The 15,080-nt window shown below is 37.6% G+C and overlaps 1 protein-coding gene and 1 pseudogene across 1 annotated transcript in view; one reads left to right on the top strand and one right to left on the bottom strand.

The window, feature by feature from the left end:
- The window catches only part of ANKRD55 (ankyrin repeat domain 55), a 595,509-nt gene that overhangs the window by 386,407 nt on the left and 194,022 nt on the right, over positions 1–15,080 (top strand). The window contains exon 8 of the mRNA XM_042987042.1: positions 588–642. The gene's annotated coding sequence lies outside the window, so the exon portion shown is untranslated. The remainder of the gene's footprint in view (positions 1–587; positions 643–15,080) is intronic.
- LOC102971777 lies at positions 12,175–13,258 on the bottom strand (annotated as a pseudogene).

Raw genomic sequence — 15,080 nt, 5'->3', positions numbered from 1 at the left:
TCAAACCTCCAAATTATCCTTCAGGGAACAAAATGAAGCATGAAAAATCAAAAGCAGATCTGTAGCTGAGATTATGAAAAGGGAGTGGGTTCCTTTCCATTTTAAAAAATGTTTATTTCTATTGTAGGACCCACAAGAGGGGAAAGGGAAAAAAAAAAAAAAAAAAAAAAAACCTGCCCGTGGACCAAGCAGGCAATAAATGGCTGGCAGCTGTACAGCCCAAGGGGAAAACAAAATCTGCTCATATAAATATTCACAAGGCAGTTTTCTTTAAATTTCCAAAACAAGTCACCCCAAATCAAATTGCTTGAGAACAGAGGTGCTGAGATGGAGACACCCCAAGTCTTGTTGCTAAAGAATATTTTCACTAGGCACCATTTTGTAAAATAGCTGATATGCTAAATCAAGCCACCTACAATCTACTGAAGATAAAATAACTACTTAAAATTATTTCCCCCTCATATCTGTTAACTCACCCTACTTCCCATATCAGGAAGTAAATTCATTTTTGAAATAATTTGTTTTTGTTGAGACTCACCACCACTAAAACCTTTCATTTGTTTCTCTGCTTTTTTTTTCCCCATCAGAAATGGCTGTCATATACTCCCAAAACCATCTAAGAGAATCATTTCTCAAACAGAGGTATATCCCTACAGATGTTGTTGAAAGGGGGTGGCTGAGAGAATCTGGGTGATGTACTGAGGAAGTATATAAGGTTTGCCAGATGCTAAAACCAATATTGACCTATAATTTTCTCTAAACAAATTAGGGCCAACAGCTAATTAACTCACTGTATTTTTTTCTTTCTTTCTTAAGATTGTGGTAAAATATACATAACATAAAATTTATCTTCTTAACCATTTTGAAATGTACAGTTCAGTGGCGTTAAGTACATTTGCATTGTTGCCCACCTGTCACCCCCAACCATGTCCAGAACTTTTTTCATCTTCCCACACTAAATCTCCATCCCCACTAAATAATAACTCCCCATTTTCTTTGTCCTTGAGTCCTTGGCAACTATCATTCTACTTCCTGTCTCTATGAATTTGGCTGCTCTATCATAGTCCTTTTTGAATGATGCTCTAATTCTTTTTTTTTAATATGAAATTTATTGTCAAATTGGTTTCCATACAACACCCAGTGCTCATCCCAAAAGGTGCCTCCTCAATACCCATCACCCACCCTCCCTCCCACCCCTCATCAGCCCTCAGTTTCTTCTCAGTTTTTAACAGTCTCTTATGCTTTGGCTCTCTCCCACTCTAACCTCTTTTTTTTTTTTCCTTCCCCTCCCCCATGGGTTCCTGTTAAGTTTCTCTAATTCTTAAATCAACGTGAACCTAGAACTCTCTTTAGTCTTTTCCCATTATCTTGTATGGGCATATCCATCGCCTCAGCTCCAGTTTTTAGGTGCAGTTCATTGACACATTTGAAATATTCCTTGCACCTCCCCCCCCCCCACCCTGCCATTGCCTTCTAAATTCTTATATTGGCCCAACTAGAAGGACTTATCTGTCTGCAAGGCTGCGCTGCCTCTAAATGACCCACATAGGAAGTGTGCTGTATGCCAATACAGAAATGGAGCTGTTTTCTCTCAAGTTTGTGGAGCAGCTATTAAACAGTTGTTCTGTCCTGGAAGCCCTGGTTATGTCAAGGTGCAATTTGATATGTGTGGATTAGAAATCCCAGTAGCCTTTTCTTACAGCCTGGGTTTCAGAAGATTCCTCTTGGACCATGCAAAGCTGAGAACTAATAAGAGTGGCTCTACCATGTTCTTTGTCTTGGAAATGGGCTATTGGATGGAGTGCTCTTTGCTAATGGACAGGCAGAGAGCATTTGGAATAGCAGCAGGGATGGAATAAATTTCACTTTTACTCACATTTTGCCATTGATTACTGAAGGTCATCCTCTTCTATGCTAAACTCTGACTTGATGAGACAGGATGCCATAGTCCCTATCATAGTCAGGATACAGTAGATGCAAACCAAGAGGTGAAAAGTGAAACATGGACACAATTCTCCTATTCTTTATGGGCTTTCATTACTTTTCACAGAATCTGTTTGAATACCCCTCTAAAGACCCTTTGCTTAATCTCTCCTATCCCTACATTTCTTTTCTTCATTTGTTCTTGATTGACATGAGAAGCCATAACCAGACTTAGTGTGGGGAGGTAAATTGCTTGGAGAGAAACTAAACAGAGAAGGGAGATGGAAAGGAAACAGAACAGTGCATGTTTCTTTTTCTTTTATAAATTTTATAAATAATATTCCAGCCATAGGGGAAGAAGAGGAATCTTAGATAAGTAAAATGAGCCATTATGGAGACAAACCTTGTAGACTAAGAAATAAGATTCATTTAGTTATGTAGAGCCTTGGATTAACCATCATGCATCCATGCTTAATCCCAATTTTGCTTTGAAAGCAATAGCCTAGAGTCTGCAAACCTGGTTTCTAGACTAGGGTTGGCCACTAACTCTCTTTATGACCTTGGTCAAGTCAAACATCCTCTTTGAGCCTCAGCTTTCTTATATTTGTAATAGAAAAAAATAACATCTGCCTCTCTCTCTGCCTTGAGTTAGTATTATGCTACTTTGCATATAAAAATTTACAACAGTATGCTTCCACTTATTCCTTCCCATTTTTTGTTATTCTTGTCATATATTTAACTTCTACATATTTTATAAACCCCACAATGCATTTTTAAAAAGTTTTTCTTTCTAAGACAGTTGTTTTTCAAGTAAATTAAGAAAAGAGAAAAAACATCATTTATATTTACTCATGTAATCATCATTTCTGGCATTTCCCATTCCTTCCTGTAAATCTGAATTTTCATCTGGTATCATTTCCCTTTGACCTAAAGACCTTCCTTTAGTATTTTTTATAGTGCAGATATGCTATGGCAAATTATCTCAGATTTCATTTATCCAAAAATACCTTCAATTTCACTGTCATGTTTAAATCATATATTCATGGATATAAAAGGCTGGGTTGACAAGTTTTGTTTTATTTTTTCTTTTTAGCACTCTAAAGATATTATTTTATTGTATTCTGAGTTGCATTGTTTGTAATGAGAAGTTAACTGTCATTTACATTTACATCCATGGGGCTAGAGGGAGGAAATGCTTTCTACATGTTCTCTCTCCATGGTTTTCAGAAATTTGACTATAATATGCCTAGGTGTGTTTTTCTATGCATCATCCCATTAGAGATTTGTTGAGTTTCTCAGACTCCATTCTTCCATCTGTGGGTTGATAATTTTTAAAAATTTAAAAATTTTCAGCCATTATTTCTTCCAAAATTTTTTCTGCTCAATTCTTGCAGGGACTCTAATTGCTTGTAGATCTCTTGGTATTATCCCAAAGATAATTGGCATTATTTTTTTTTTCCTTAATTTTTTCCTCTTTCATTTTTATTTTGAGTAATTTCTTTTTTTTTTTAAGTTTTTAAGTTTACTGATCCTTTCTTGAGCAGTTTTCCGTGTAGTGTTAATTTCACCTGGTGATTTTTAACACTCAGAGATTGCAGAATTTTTGGCTCTAGAATTCCACTTGGTTCTTTTTTAGAGTTTTTATTTTTATCCATTTTTTTCTACTCAATATAATCACATTTTCAGTTAATTATTTAATATATTTATAATAGTTGTTTTAAAGTCCTTGTCTGCTTATTCCAGTAACTGTCATCTGCAAATCTGTTTCTAATGACTGTTTTTCCTACATTTAGTTTTTGTTGTTGTTTTGTTTTGTTTTGTTTTGTTTTTGCTCTCTTGTATGTAATACAATTTTAATTTTTGGACATTGTATATAAATGTACTTATGTTCGCTCACTGCTTTAACTGTATCAAATTCACCTGTGTTTAACCCCACCACCCTCATCCCAAATCGCTATTTGATCATATCAGTAGTTGAACTGGGTGAGGATTGGCTGAAGTTTAAGATATGTTTAGCTTGCTTACCTTTGGATTAAACTCTGTCAGGGCTCAAGAATGTGCAGAGTTGTACAGTTTCTCTCTGCTTATCAGTCACTCCCCCAATGCTATTTTTCTCAGCAAACTTCATGGTGGATTATTATGGTATAAGAAGAAGAATTGTTGGTCCATGTGTTCTGTCCCTGTGTGGGGTTCTTCTAGACTACAGTCCTAGCCAGAACACATTGTTTTACAAAGCTGGCCAATTTCCCTCCATCCTGAAAAGTCTCTCCATCCCAGTTTCTGTCTGTACTTAAACCATGTTCCCCTACATGTAGAAGCTGTCACAGCTCTCTACTCACCTATAAAAAGCTTATTTCTCTTGGAGTTAAGTTCATCGAGTCTTCATTATATTCACCCCTCTTCCTCTGCCTTGTAGAAAAATATAATTTTTATTTTGTCTGGGACTTTTTCGTTGTTAGCTAAAGGAGGGACAGTCTTTGGCATCCTTCTATATTGTAACCAGTAGCAGAAGTCTCAAAGAAGTAGATTGTTATTAAAACAGATTTCTCTGGACTGATGTATCACTATGTAACCCAAGTGTCTGAGAGGCACTCATTTGGGAAGACCATCTTCTTTCAGCAGGAAGCTATTATGTCTGTGTACAGATCAGAGTATTACTGCCAGTTTTCTACTGTCTTGTTTGCATCTCTGGCCAAAGTTACTCCTTATATCTTTCCATATTTTTCCATCATCTAGCCATTTTCTGATTTTAAAAGCAATATGATTTATGGTTAAATACATAGGTTTTTCTTAACTATAAAAAACCATTGGGAAATATATGGAGCTGTGTTCTCCTATCAGAAACATGTTTATTGCTATAGTGGAAAAACACATTCCATGCCTGCTTCTCAGAGATACTGTACTTTGATCCAGGATCCATGTTTAGGATATCTTACAAAACCTTTCTAGGCCTCAGTCTCCTAGTTTCTTATATGAGGGTTTATACTAAATGATCTTTAAATATCTTCCAGTCCTAAATTTCAGATATAGGTAGCTCTAGATCCTCTTAAAGGAAGATGATACCCACCTTAACTAGGTGTGCATGCCATTGCTCTTTAAGTTGCCAGTTCTGATTCAGCTGGAGTTATGGCTAGAATTGGCCTGATCTGCTTAGACTGGTGAGTTGTCCCATCCTTCTGTTACCTTTTTCCTCCCTCTAGCCCCGTGGATGTAAAATATAGCCTCTAGGTTCTGCCTGTAAAAAGCCTTGCCAGACCAGGGTCTAATCAGGAGGCATCCATTATTCTCTTCTAATTTGAACCTCTTTATACCAGAAAACATCAACCTTAATATTTTAGCATCCCTTAAAGACTTAATAGCATCATTTTTGTACAAATAAGCAGAATAATTTTTTTTAACATTTGGTAGTAACAGTATAGTATCCCTGAGAAGTGGTGCAAAAACTTAGGTGAATTCCTGGGTGGTAGATTCATAAGGGGTTCTTTAGGGAAGTCAGGAAATAAGAGTTCCACTCTTAATATTTCAAGGAACTTGTCACCTTGGCAACTGCTATGCTTTCCCACAGACTTCTCTTTCTCCCATGAATCCTCAGTTTTTCTGGGGCTTGAAACTCTTAATAATCAAATAACAAGAACTCTTCTGAGGTGGTTTTATAACCTTTAGAGTTTAACAAGCTCATATGTGCACCTTATCTCCTACACCAATGACAGCCTTGTGTGATAGGATACTAGAACTGACTATGGATCTGGTCCAAAGTGACATCAGTCATGGAATTCAACCAACTCAACAAAATCAAGGCTCTGATTTATGCTAAAGTGAGTATGAATAACTGAAACAGGCTTTCAATTAAAATTTGACTGTGACTTGATTCCTTGGAGAATGTGAGATTTTTAGAGATATTCTGAATTAAAAAAATCTTCCAAGGTCAAATATCCTTGGAAGATGATCATCTACTCTTGAAGAAACACAGTGGACACTAGCATATTTATTAATGACTCTTCAATAAAGATAATTATTTGCCATTTTGTTCAGCCTAATTGTTCCCCAAATTATTTGATTATAAACATGTTTTTTTCCTACTTTGGAAGCCCTGGAATCCTCTGAGGTTAAGTTAACCTGACGAACTCTGAGCAGGAAATCTGTGTGAAAGTGAAGACAAGTGTGTTCTTAAAAGGCTCCATCCCACACGTGAAGGTATTTTTCCTTCAAGCACAGGAGTAGACTTGGAATAGCAGAATAGCTCTGTTAGATGGATATATGGCCAAGAGAGGCTGTGGTCCCTAAGCTTGCTCCCATCTCTCTCTTCTACAGTTAATCTTGGTAACATAAGCTGGGGGCTGTTTTCTTCTCAGATGTATGAATTGATAGAGCCAAAATAAACCAAATTCCAAATGCAAATGAAAAAGCTCAGGAGTCTACTGTTGCTCTGTGCTTAAAGCTAGTTTTACACTTAATCGCTTCTCTAAGTACCTATTCCTACCTGGGCTTCCCCAGGGAATAGGAAGCCATTTTGTTAACTGTTTCATGCTATAATTCAGGAGATACAATTTATGAGCTGTTCCAGAGGCCAAGAACAGAATCATCCCCAGCAGAAGATGCAGTGCTTTAAGAACAATGAAATCCCTTCCCTGTGGCAAAAGGATAAAACAGACATTAAGAGTCTTAGAATCTATTAACAAAATATACTAAGTGCAAATGTACTGAGGTGATAGCTAATGTTAACATTGATATAAGTTGCCTATTTAAGTTTTAATGTTTGACTGGTTGGATTCTTTCCCATGTCACTCTCTTCACTCTCTCACAGTTAACCTTGACTCTGTTGTTGACCTAACCTGAGCCTTGCATATTTTCTGCTACATCAGGAAAAGGTTAGGAATTTATAAAGCAAACCAAACAAAACTCTGAGATTCGTTACTGTAATGGTTACTTTCCTGTTGGGAATTTTGAATCTAAAACAAAATGAGGAGATCAAGCCTGTATATGGCAGGCAGCTTGTCAGTCTACAACACAGTTTATGCATAAGACACTGAAAGGAAAGATTTGCAGAAATGAGGCCAATTTGCGGTATTCAAGGCCCAATATGCTTCTAACACACACATTTCTGGACACATATTTTGAAATGCATTAAGTGTATATTGACAGTGTATTAAGTCACTTAGTACAAGCAATTTAAAGAGACGGGAAATGTATCCATGAACATGGAAATATGGAACATGGAGAATATATCCATAATATTATTAACACTATTCTAAAAAGTACCAGTGGAATTGTTGAATCATTATCTTATACACCTGAAACTAATATAACACTGTATGTTAATTATACCTCAGTTTTAAAAAGTACTAATGATCTTTTTGATCTTCAAAGGAAATTATTTAATGGAAATATCAATGAGAACACATCCCAAGGATTATTGTCAAAGTATAGAACTTATTATATTAACTATCAGAAAGAATCTACTTAATCCCATGAATGCGGAATGGTTATTTTTATTTCAACAGACAGAAGTAGGTAAACTTTGCATCTTTGTAAACCTAGATTGATATTTGAATACCTGGTTTAGCTTAAGTCCTGAGCAAGCTGCTGCAAGATTTTCAGGGTGAAATTCATTGTTACATTGGAGATTTCCATCCCCTTGCTTTGTGCTAGCCATTCTTAATATGTAACATGGCCAAAATACTACTGAATGATCAAATACTGGGTCTTAAATAAAAATAGTTGAGGTAAACAGTATATTTCTGCTAGAAAGTATTTTTTTCTTTTAGAAAATCACTTGCTTCCATCTAACTGATGTTTTTAATTCTACACTTAGACATACATTACCTTGGGTTGAGACGTTAAACCCTATTGGACTGGCTGGCTCAATGGGTAGAGCTCTCAACTCTTGATCTCGGGATTTTGAGGTCAAGCCGCAAAGTGAGTGTAGAAATTACTTAAATAAATAAATAAACTTTAAAAAGGGGAGGCACCTGGGTGGTTCAGTCAGTTAAGTGTCTGACTCTTGATTTTGGCTCAAGTCATGATCTCACAACGTATGAGTTCGAGGCCCACATGGGGCTCTGCACAGACAGTGTGGAGCCTGCTTGGGACTGACTCTCTCTCTCTCTCTCTCTCTCTCTGTCTCTGTCTCTCCCCTGCTTGTGTTCTCTCTCTCAAAATAAATAAACTTTAAAAAAAGGACATTAAACCTTTTTAAAAAGTAAACAGAAGAGCTATTACAGTATATTAAAACAGACTAATGTATCATAGTCAATTCAGTTACTGAAACTTAGGGAGAATGAATTTGCCAAATCTTTTTCTGAAATTAGACTTTGACAGGAAAGGTAGGTGTACTTCAGAACAGTAAATGCTGAGGAGCTCCCAGCAACAGGAGATGAGACCATCCTAACTCATAGTCTTTTTCCAACAGAGATGACTATAAATACTCATTTCCTTCCATTTAAAAAGTTGACTCTAAAAAAATCTCTGGGGTTGTGTTTACATTTTTAGAACCCTTATATTCTCAAATCTTCACAAATATCAGCAGTATTCTCACCTAAGAAACTCTTTAGGTTTCCTTAGCATCACTCAGTGCCTAAGGTGTTCTGTCCTGCTTGACACTTTCATTCATTGAACAAACACCTAAGGATGATAAGATACTTCTGTAGTCTTCCTGCTTGGTGTGGGAAGACTGGGAAAGACAAACTCATTAGCAGTGTGTCGCTGTCTTTATGGATTCCATATCTAGTCCTCTCTGAAATCATTATATATGACCCTTTAAATATTTTATTTGTTTTGCTTTGAAAATTCATCCTTTTAAATTAATTACATTTTCCTAGGATCCATTGAGCTTTCTTGTTGACCATTAAATCAACAAAAAGCAAATAAATGTGATTCTAAGGAGTGTATTTTGAGATTTTTAAAATTAACTTATTTATTTTTTAATTTACATCCAAGTTAGTTAGCATATAATGCAACAGTAATTTCAGGAGTAGATTCCTTAATGCCCCTTACCCATTTAGCCCATCCCCCCTCCCAGGAACCCTCTGTTTGTTCTCTCTATATAAAAGTCTTTTATGTTTTGTCCCCCTCCCTGTTTTTATATTGTTTTTGCTTCTCTTCCCTTATGTTCTTCTGTTTTGTATGTTAAATTCCTCATATGAGTTAAGTGATATCATATTTGTCTTTCTCTGACTAATTTCACTTAGCATAATCCCAGCAGATCCATCCACGTAGTTGCAAATGGCAAGATTTCATTCTTCTTGATTGCCGAGTAATACTCCATTGTACATATATACCACTTCTTCTTTATCCATTCATGCATCTATGGACATTTGGGCTCTTTCTATGCTTTGATGTTGTTGATAGCTCTGCTATAAACATTGGGGTGCATGTGCCCCTTCGAAACATCACACCTGTATCCCTGGGATAAATGCTTAGTAGTGCAATTGGTGGGTCATAGGGTAGTTCTATTTTTAATTTTTTGAGGAACATCCATACTGTTTTCCAGAGTGGCTGCACCAGTTTGCATTCCCACCAGCAGTGCAAAAGAGATTCTCTTTCTCTGCATCTTCACCAACATCTGTTGTTGCCTGAGTTGTTAATGTTAGCCATTCTGGCTGGTGTGAGGTGGTATCTCATTGTGGTTTTGATTTGTATTTCCCTGATGATGAGTGATGTGGAGCATTTTTTCATGTGTCTGCTAGCATCTGAATGTCTTCTTTGGAGAAGTGTCTATTCATGTCTTTTACCCATTTCTTCACTGGATTATTTCTTTTTTGGGTATTGAGTTTGATAAGTTCTTTATAGATTTTGGATACTAACCCTTTATCTGATATGTCCTTTGCAAATATCTTCTCCCATTCTGTCAGTTGCCTTTTGTGTGTTTCCTTCGCTGTGCAGAAGCTTTTTATTTTTGTGAGGTCCTAATAGTTCATTTTTGCTTTTGTTTCCCTTGCCTCCGGAGACATGTTGAGTTAAGAAGTTGTTGTGGCCGAGGTCAAAGAAGTTTTTTCCTGCTTTCTCCTTGAGGATTTTGATGGCTTCCTGTCCTACGTTTAGGTCTTTCATCCATTTTCAGTTTATTTTTGTGCATGGTGTAAGAAAGTGATCCAGGTTCATTTTCCTGCATGTCGCTGTCCAGTTTTCCCAGCACCACTTGCTGAAGATACTGTCTTTATTCCTTTGGATATTCTTTCCTGCTTTGTCAAAGATTAGTTGGCCATACATTTGTGGGTCCGTTTCTGGGTTCTCTATTCTGTTCCATTGATCTGAGTGTCTGTTTTTGTGCCAGTACCATACTGTCTTAATGATTTCAGCTTTGTAATACATCTTGAAGTCCAGGATTACGATGCCTCCAACTTCGGTTTTCTTTTTCAAGATTGCTTTGGCTATTTGGGGTCTTTTCTGGTTCCATAAAAATTTTAGGATTTTTTTTCTAGCTCTGTGAAGATGTATTTGGAGATTTAATTGATATTTGAGATTAACTTATACAAACTGAATTTCACAATGAGTTGTCCTATGTGTATTGTCTGGGGAAAAGTTTTGGAAAGACCTTGCCCTTTGACTGGACTTAGCCTCCTCTGGGAGGAAGCCACAGCCTTGGATTCTTCATGTGTGATGCCAGCTAGCCTGGATACAGGGAACACCCAGGAGTCCTCTTGCTGTTTCCTGGTTTAGAACTCATTTGACAAAGGTAATTCCTGTTTTTGGAAATAATTCACAACCATGCTGTATTTTTTATTTTTGCAAATATAAAAAATAACAAAATTGAGAAGGAAGAATAAATTTGAAGCCTGTTTGATTGATGAGAAAAGTAGAGTTTAGGTAATTTCAGAACCAGATCTACTGGGCCCAGAGCTAAAACAACTTGCCACAGATATAATGGAAACCAACATCAGCAGAACTCAGAACCACACAGTTTCCCTCCCAGGTTTCTGGTTCATGTCCAAGAAAGAGGCCTTTGTCCCTGTAAGTTATAGGCTGATGAATTCCAATAAGAGCAAGACATCTTAAGGCTAAGTAAATCTAATTGGTGAATAGTGAAGTGCCTTAATCATTTTTGAAAAATAGATCTTGTGCTATTGTAATACCCCAAATAACCTGGGATCACCTAGTTAAGGGTGATTCTTAGAGATAGGTCTTAAGGTATTTTAAAAATTGTGTCATGAGTTGGAATTCCTTTATCTTTATTTGTGAAATTAGGTTATATACCTAAATATTACACCCACACATATACATATCTTATTCTTCCTTTCTTTGTGGAGACAAGGTATTTTTTTTTCAGTGTGAAAAAATCTTTATTTTAAGAAAAAAAACCAGTTAACAAAAAACTTTAACAAGTTTCACTTAGCAAAATATACCCAGAAAGAAATCACTGTACAAAGAGAGTTTTGTTTTGTTTTTTTTTTTTTTTTGTACAAAGAGAGTTTTAAGTCAAGGCCTCACTAACTCCTAGGGTATTAGTAATATGACTCAATTTTCAAAACTAACTTATTTTAAAAGCTTAAACTTAACCTAAAAGATTTTAAATGAAAATAAACTAGAACGAAAAAAAAAATGAGAAATGTTCCTCTTTGAATTAGGGATCTGGCACCTTAAGTTTTCAAAAAAAAAAAAGCACATTTCCCCAATGTGTTCATGGTGATGTGGTGTAAAAAATCCATTTAATGTACTCAAAACTACTTTAACTCAGATAACATTATGCTGAAGTGCAGTACCAAAATGTTAATGGAAAAACACTGAAAACAGTTTTAGTTTACTCCGTATCACATGCTAGAAGAAAAGTTTGCATGAGAAAACACTAAAGAGGTCATTTTTTTTCTTTAATTTACATCCAACTTAGTTAGCATATAGTGCAACAATGATTTCAGGAGTAGATTTCCTTAATGGGTAAGATGTCTGTTACTCATTTAGCCCATCCCCCCTCCCACAACCCCTCCAGTAACCCTCTGTTTGTACTTCATATTTAAGAGTCTCTTACATTTTGTCCCCCTCCCTGTTTTTATATGATTTTTGCTTCCTGAAGAGGTCATTTTTTAATGTAAATTTAACAAACTCATGGTGCAAAATGTGTCCCAGCTTTTCACTGTTTGTTGGCTGCCTGTGAAAATTTAATTGCAATAACTCAAACGCTCCTACAAAACTAGTCCTATCCACCCATGGTGTTCTGGCCTCAATAGCCAGCCGTATAATAGCCACTCACAGACAGGCTTTCAAGGCCAATATAAGTGGACTGGGCCGACACCCTATTTCTTGCATTATCTGGCTGCTCTATGCCCCGTTGCTGGCCCCAGTAGTGGAATTCAGGAAAAGTTCTATGTGTCTGTGTTGCATGTTGGCACAGTCCTTGAACATAGCTGGTGTTTGGGAGTGGCAAACTCAACATTGACTTCTCCAATCACTCTTCCATCAGGACCAATCTCAATATGGACTCTCTTAGGGTTGAGTGGAGAAAAAAAGTTATAAATGTCGTTCTCTACGGCTCTGTATGGTATCCCTCTCATGTGGATTCAGTGCCCAGTGGTACTCTGGGCAGTGAACTAGCAGCCTCCATATCTGTGGTCATACATGCCTGAGAGAGTAAGTAACTGAGGTTTCTCCCAAGAGAGAGATTGGTGAAGGAATAGCCATCGCTGAGGCTGCCGTACTCCTCATATCCCCCATAACCTGCACTGTAAGCACCCTACCCTTTCTTTCTAGGCCCACTTGCTTGACAGTCCAATATACCTCCTGGCTGTCCCAGGGTGGTCATAAAACCCTGACTTCTGTACAGACATGAACTTCAGAGGGAGATCTGAGTATGCCTAACTTCTTCCTGACTGCTCTTGAACACTTCATTATATCTGTGCCCCATTCTCTCCTGCTTCCCTAGGGGCTTCTCAGCCAACTCCTGTGAGGCAAACTGCCCAAAAGCTTCCCCTGTAATCTTGCCCTTGGAGTCCATGAGCAATGTGATCCTATTTGGCACAATTTCCAGCCCTGAGAAGAACTGAAGAATTTCTTTCTTGGTGCATCCAAATGGGAGTCCCTGAAGCCTCACAAAGCTATCACTGGTGGTGTTGGCACTGTTTGGATTGCTGTGTTTCAGCACACAATCTATCTTGGTTCTGTGGGACTTGAAGACCTCAATGTACTGGTGTCCCATGCTTTCCCATGTCTTTTTTAGGGCCATTTTTACATCATCTTCTGATTCAAGTTCAACAAAAGCCTCACCACTCTTCCTGCCTTTTCTAGTGTAGATAAAATGAATGCCTGCATCCCCATCATGAATTGTGCAGTCAGAAAGGAAGTTCTGCACATCCTCAACCAAGCAGCAGCAGGAAGACCATGGAGCGTGACCATCAAGGCCCACCATCATGACACCTGAGAGAAACAGATATCAAGCAAGCTTGGGTGCAGTTTTGCAGCTTAAAGAACAAACGAGGGTGGAAAGTGGAGGGGCATGCCCACAGCTGGAGAGACTCCATGTAGGTAACAGATTGTCCCCTGAGAGGAACAGGATTGATTTATATTTTCATCACAGAAGTATGGTTTACAGACAAAAGACCCCTAATTCTACCTGACACTTAAAAATGCCGAGGGCTCCGGGGAAAGAGCAGGTGCATCTCCTTTTGTTATTATCCTTGGGCTCCTAGTCTCCATGCTCTTGCTCTTCCTCACATCCAGCACCTCAATTGTCCCTCTGAGTACCTTTTTCTCCAGGAAGACACAGTATAGTCCAAGATATTTTTAATTGTCCTTTGGACTAGAACCATTTGTGGGGGAAGTTTTCTCAGCATAAATAAACTTTTAAACCAGTGTTTTCATGCCATTTTTTTCAACTTCCATCAGATTCTAGTGGAGAACTTGCAACATCCCCTTCCAACATCCTTCATCCTGTCTTTACCGCCTGAATTGCTCATCTCACACTACGTTGAGTACCTAACATTTGCTTCCTAGAAATTTACGCTTTTCTTAATATATAAGGATGACAGACAGTTGTTAGTCTGTCATCAAGATCTAAAATGTATTTTCTTCCAGACCCAATAGTAAACTTACCTGGTGTTTTTTTCAAGATGGCAGTTTGAGGACATGAAAGAGAAAAAAGACTGATCCCTACAACCACTGGACCTGACCCTTTGACTCATCATGGTCCAACGAATGAGTTTTCATGTAAAAAGCGCAACCCTTTTATGCAATGCCTTTAACTGTGGTTTGTCAGTAGAGATTAAATTGTGGAACCACTAGCTGCATCACCAAATTCAGTCAAATCACTTGCAATGGACTTTCTTTCTGATTCAGCAGTACTGAATTTTATTTTGTTTTTCCCAGTTAATCAAAAATGTCTCAACCATGACTAGAAAAGGAGGGGGGGAGGGAAATCAACCACTGAACCTTTCCAATATCTAGACAAACCTCATCTTTTCATATTATAAACTATATATACATAGTTTGTAACATATAATAATAAATATATTGTTTGCAAATCTGTAACATACCATTCTCTGTGGCCTGTTTTTCCTGGAAGAAAAAAGTCAGTTTTGGCAGGTCATTTTTTTGTACTTAAAAGTAGCCTTAAGGGGCGCCTGGGTGGCTCGGTCGGTTAAGCATCCGACTTCAGCTTAGGTCATGATCTCACGGTCCATGAGTTCGAGCCCCGCATCGGGCTCTGTGCTGACCACTCAGCCTGTTTCAGATTCTGTGTCTCCCTCTCTCTGACCCTCCCCTGTTCATGCTCTGTCTCTCTCTGTCTCAAAAATAAATAAACGTTAAAATTAAAAAAAAAAAAAGTAGCTGTAAGAACAGTAATCTGTTTCAGATTCTGTGTCTCCCTCTCTCTGACCCTCCCCTGTTCATGCTCTGTCTCTCTCTGTCTCAAAAATAAATAAACGTTAAAATTAAAAAAAAAAAAGTAGCCGTAAGAACAGTAATCTGTTTCGGATTCTGTGTCTCCCTCTCTCTGACCCTCCCCTGTTCATGCTCTGTCTCTCTCTGTCTCAAAAATAAATAAACGTTAAAATTAAAAAAAAAAAGTAGCCTTAAGAACAGTAATAAAGTGTTAAATCATGTGTGTGTGTGTGTGTGTGTGTGTGTGTGTAAGTAGTTGTGTGTATGCATTAACACCTGAGGACTTGGAGGAGGAGATAACGGAAAAGAAAGCATTTGTTTCAGAGGTGGTCAAAAAGGCCCTCTCTGCT

Source organism: Panthera tigris, chromosome A1, assembly GCF_018350195.1.
Source record: "Panthera tigris isolate Pti1 chromosome A1, P.tigris_Pti1_mat1.1, whole genome shotgun sequence".
Classification (NCBI taxonomy): domain Eukaryota; kingdom Metazoa; phylum Chordata; class Mammalia; order Carnivora; family Felidae; genus Panthera; species Panthera tigris.
Note: the sequence above shows the minus strand (reverse complement) of the source record. Positions and strands in the feature narration are given on the sequence as shown.